We start from the raw sequence: 5,515 nt of genomic DNA, 5'->3' as shown, positions 1-5,515 counted from the left end.
GATCATATAATGCAGCAAGCAGGTGTGAGGCTTTAGGTCTTCCCGTAGTTGTTTTCACTGAAGAAGGGAAAGGCACAAATGCTGAAAGCAAAGTCAGACAAGCAGATGAGCTTTTGTGGACGTACATTTGTACTGTCATTTCATAGCCTGTGCAAGATGGTACACGTAGAAGGGGAGAGAGAGCAGGAACAGGGCAAGTACTGCTGCCAGAACACTTAACAGCCCAGTAACCTCTTCAGAAACCCAGCCCTGAGCAGTTCGACATGCATGCATGGCACTGCAGAGGGTGAGACAGCACCGACATTATGGATGTACCGAAGCTTATTTCTGGCAACATGGTTGCTTTGCATTCATCTTCTCAGCTCAGGTTTGCTCTTCCAGTACAACAAACCTCCACAATCGCACCTTTCCCTTTCTTGCCACAAACCTCTTCTACCATGTCCTGGTCTCCTTCCTTGGGGCTGAGCAGGAGCACAAGGAACCAGCCCACCTCCATGAACAAACAGCCAGATCAGAGCACAGATGGAGCAACTGCGAGATACACAACTAATTAAATGCAAAAGTGTGGGGTATTTATAACTGTAAAATGCTCACAAAATTCAAAGGCACCTAAGACTTACGACAGCATTATCCACTGCTGCTGCAGAATTAATGGATAGCCTCTCCCAATGTGCTAAAGCAGACAACAGAGGGGGTACTCTGTCATCCAGGGGTGAGAGCGGGGAATGAATGCATATACAGTACTCCCCTCTAATGCTAATGGACCCTAGCACTGAGATTAGATTTACACCCTCCCTCCAAACGTACAGCAGGGGAAGGCAGCTCCCCCGGGTGGCCTTCTGAGCGCTGTGATGCTGTGCTCTGCTCCCCCCACCTCATCCCCTTATCCTCTACCCACTGCCCCACAGCCATGTGGGCACCACAGTGCTTCCCCTGGCCCTGTGTGGCCCAGGATGGGGCTGGGCAGGAGCTTGGCGCTGCCCCCACACTGTTCTGCTGCAGGCTGGAGTGCAGGCTGCAAGGACCTGGGAGACAGCCTGGTCCCCAGGACAGCCCAGTCCCCAGGACAGCCGTGCTTCATCCCACTTGCAGGATCCGCTCCTGGCAGCGCCGCATCTCAGTCATGGGGAGGAGTGACCACAGGCCTGCTACAGCTCTCCCGGCAAATAATTCACACCAACTTGTTTAAAGGAGCAAATGGGTTTAATTATTAGTTACAATCTTGTCAATAATTATCACCCCATCTGTGGGTAATAAATGGCAGCTTCTCACAGACTGCATCATTAGAGTTTAAGGACACCAATGGGGTGCATTAAAATGCTGAGGAAAGCATTGATCTGGTGTAAAAATGCTCTTTACAAATTACAGGCACGGGTCAAGTGAGTCCTCCCTCTCCCACCGCGGCCGGCTTGCCCTCTGTGCCTTCCCCAGACCACCGCTGGCTGCTGGCAGCACAAAGACCTGCTGCAGGCTGCGGGGACGTGGCCCCATGTAGTGGGGTTCCATGCAGAGAGGGACACAGAGCAGTGAAGGAGATGTGCAAGGCAATGCAGGCTCCCTCCTGGTCAGCTCTGTGCTTTGTTCCCACCAAGGAGCCGAAAGACTTCCTCACAGCAATGGGCAAGACGTGGAGGAACATGGAGGCAACGTTTCCTGAAACACAGCCACTTCTGGGATGGAGAAGCATCAGTCATCACACAGCAGGATTTCTTGGAGGAGAAATGATAACTCTTTTCTTTTTTTTTTTCCCCTATTTGAACTGCAGGCTGGAATATAGGCCGGCAGAATGTAATTATCCAGCCTGGAATTTGGCCAAGATGCTGGGGCTAACAGCCCTACTGTTTCAAAATATGCCACAGTACCCTAAATGATCACATCTTGCAGGATTTGATTTTGCATTTCATCCAAAACAATGTTGGGAAGGGAAGGAGGAGAGTAGGATGAGCACCAACTGGTCCCATCTAACCCCATATTTGCTGGAAGTTTCGCTCTGAGTGGCTCCTGACATTCGCTTTCATTTTCTGTGAAAAAAATTGAAACAAGTCAGAGTTTTATTCCTTTGGTAAATTCTCCGCAAGCAGTTTCCAGCCTCCTCAGTGAAAAATACATCTACTTTCAGAAGGCAAAACTACAATAAAGCACAACATTTCCATTTAAAAAGAAAAAAAAAAAGGGCATTTCTTTCCTCTACAACAACATTTGAGAGAGACCTTCTACTTTCCCCCCCCCCTTTTTTTTTTTTTTTAAGCCTGTTAGGAAAGAGGATTAAGATAGCTAATGGGCGGCTTGTATTGGCAAACAAAACTAAAAACTAACACCCAAGCGATTCTTTGCACGCACAAGTGGCGGGCTCTCCATTAGGAGAGTGGCACTGACCGCTGCAGGCCGGATAGCGTTGAGCCGCGGGGCAAACAAACCTCAGCCTGGGCCCGTGCGTGGCTCTGCCCAGCGCCCTGCCCTGGTGCTCCCCAGATAACTCCAAATGGTCTCTGTTGTTTCGAATGCTATGCAAATATTGGCAGAAGCACGTACCGCAGATCCGACCACAGCCCAACTTTTGGGAACGCGGTGTCAGGATTTGCCGTTGCTCTTTTTACTTCAGTGAATAAAGTTTATTTGCAGAATAAACGGTGCCTTCAGCTGACAGGCTGCTGGCTAGCTCATGCTGAATTTGGCCAGTCATCCGCCACCAGGGGAAAATTTAAATGGAAATGGTAATTTTGAAAAGTCAAAAGGTTTTGTTTTATATTTTGGGAGAAGAATAATAGCACTTGATTTTTCATGTTGAAATGGTCTTTGCTGTGTGAAATAACTGCTTTTTTTTAGAAAAGACAGCGGCCATCAATGTATCACATTTGGCCTAGACAACTTACAGTGTCCTTCTGGTTTACTGAAATATCGCAGAAAAAAAAACCCTTCTCAGGTTAACCAGAAAAAGCCAAAACTCTCTGAATTCTCAGTTGGACAAATGGAAGAAAAAGTAATGATTCTCAAAGTCCTAATGAAACAACCCAACTATTGTACTCAGTGGCACCTCCTTACGCTTGTCACAGTCAGCTCTCATCATGAGCCTTGCTTTAAACCTCCTCCATGCAAACCTCCTCCATGTAATCTCACACTCTTGCAGACAAGAGGGACGATTTTCTCTGCGATCAGTCCCAGTGAGCAGCCCTTCACCCCGAGCATGTCAGCTCCAACACTTGCAGCAACAGAGGGATGTTCAGAAGCCATTCTGGGTGCCAGAGCTGCCAGGAGCCCCAGAGGAGAGCGTGGAGCATCCCACCAGCTCTGTATAGGAACCAAAACTGCCTGGCTCCCTCCTGGTTTCCATCACCTTTCTCTTTGCCATCCTGTAAGGAAGGAAGATAAACTGAAATGCGGGAAATATCAAGTTCAGTTTTTAATTTGTAGGCAATTTGTATTTTACTCCTGAATATCAAGGTAATTCCCTTGATTTCCTGAAAAGATAAGCAGATCCTAAAAAGCGGTGTGACTTTTAGGAAGAATAGCTGACAGGCAGCCTGCATCAGAAGCAAACGATTCCCACGTTGTAATGCGTAATGCCCAGTAAGTTCTGCATGAGAACTGGAGCTGCCCACTGCACAAACACAATTCCACCCATCGAGTGCCCCGCTCATTCATGGTACCTGTTCCTGTTTTGTTTTGTTCCTGTTCAGAAAAATACCAAGCCTCTTACTTGACCGATGCGGTGCCACAGGCAGTCTGCAAACACAAACACCCTTGTTTGGAGAAGATACGCCCTGGCTGATTTGAAAAATCCCTAAGCAATGCATTCAAAATGAATCGGATTTGATTCATGACCGATTGAGTAAGGACAGAGAATGGAGGGCCTGGCACGGGTACACAAACGTGGACGATCATATGCTGAGTTCACTGCAGCACATTGTGCACCTTCTTCCATTTCCCTTTTTGTGAAATTCCCAGCGGGTCACTTCCCTGCGAGGGATGTGCTGCAAGGCAGAGGGCACCAAGTGAACGTGGGAGAAAAATCACAAAGCCACATCCAAGGGATTCCCTGTTGTGGTTGAAGGTGCTGACCCTGGGTTTGTGCATGCACGTGCACGTGTGTTTACACAGTCCATTCGCACACACACGGGAGCACGCACACACATTGTGAAAATGTATGTGCATATATTCCCATATTCACAATGAACTGTTTATGAGCAAGCTATCAAGAAGGAGTTTTCACAGAAATTATTCAGTGAATGACTTCAGACAATGAATACATTGCAGGAAATGGCGATTGGCTCCAGAGCAATCCACAAGCAGAAAAGGAGGCAAAAGCAGTTGAATAAATGGGTGGCTATGAATTACTCATTTAGCTGCATTATCTTATTGTGGTCCCAATTCAGCAAATGCCTAAACATCCACTTCCCATTAAGGGCATGAATAGTCCCATTGATTCAATAGGGTTATTTTCTCTGCCTTCCATGGGGCAACTCAAATGCTTAAATTTAAGCAAGTGCTTAAAGTGCTTTGCTGAATCAGGAGGTATGTCCACACTGTATATACCTGTGTTATACAGAAGGTCAGATTAGCTGATCAAAGAGTCCTTTATGCTCTCAAGATCTATAAATCTGTGAATATAACCAGCCTTTGCTGGAATTGCTTCTCCATAACCTTCCTGAGCACCGAAATTCATCCACACCCCAAAAATATTAATAAAACACTCTGTGCTTAACTCTTTTCATATTATACTAAGTACGTCACTAAATAAACCTCTTAATATTCCAGTATATTTTGCAATGAACATTTTCCTGGTACGCTAGAGCGATTCCTCCTTTTGTGCCATCCAGAACACAATCCCCATGAAATACTGCAGTAAACATTTCTCTGAGTACTACAGCAAACACTACCAGCATTAGCAGATTAACCATTCCACTGAGCGCCATATTAAGCACACGTTTAAATACTGAGAAAAGACGTATAGCCTCCTCCTTCCACTGCGCCTCGTTACCCTGCCGAGATCCATATTTCTCGGCATCCCCACATGCATCCGCGCTGCTCCCGCTCCTCTCTTTCTCCCCTCCTTGTTTTGTTCCTTCTGGGAGTGCTCTTCTGGCTGGGGAGATCTTTCTTGAGGCAGAAGGGGGACAAAGGGAGGGCAGATTGGCTCATTGTTCAGCCACAGATTTGACAGCAAATCCACACTGTGCATGTGGAACTCTCTGCTTTGATGAAGTCTGGTGATGAACAGAGACAGGTTACCTGCAGGTCTCCCTCCCATGCCCAAAAGAAGTACTCTGTGCTCTGAAGTAGCAGGTCTTCCCTAGTGCTGTTTGGAGTTATAAAGCATTGTTTGAGTTTTACAGGTGTATTTTAATGTCAGTGAAATTACTGAGCACAAAACCTTCAATGGATTCATCTTTAGCAGGTGTTTAAGAGCCATTGACTCGTCTCTTGTTGCTGACAAACCATCTAGATTCAACCCATGGTTCTGTTCAGCTTTTCTCCTTTCCCTCCTCTCTCTCTTTCTCTCTTTTTTCCTCTTTTT

At 46.6% G+C, this 5,515-nt stretch overlaps 1 long non-coding RNA gene across 1 annotated transcript in view; it reads right to left on the bottom strand.

Annotated features, from left to right (window-relative positions):
• Window positions 1-2,231: 2,231 nt before the first annotated feature.
• LOC104911954 overlaps window positions 2,232-5,515 on the bottom strand; it is a 21,613-nt gene continuing 18,329 nt past the window's right edge. Inside the window, exon 5 of the long non-coding RNA XR_004160503.1 lies at window positions 2,232-3,350. This is a non-coding gene — a long non-coding RNA (uncharacterized LOC104911954). The remainder of the gene's footprint in view (window positions 3,351-5,515) is intronic.

The sequence above is a fragment of the Meleagris gallopavo genome, chromosome 8 (assembly GCF_000146605.3).
Source record: "Meleagris gallopavo isolate NT-WF06-2002-E0010 breed Aviagen turkey brand Nicholas breeding stock chromosome 8, Turkey_5.1, whole genome shotgun sequence".
Lineage (NCBI taxonomy): Eukaryota > Metazoa > Chordata > Aves > Galliformes > Phasianidae > Meleagris > Meleagris gallopavo.
The sequence above is the reverse complement of the archived record's forward strand: the minus strand, read 5'-3'. Positions and strand labels throughout refer to the sequence as shown.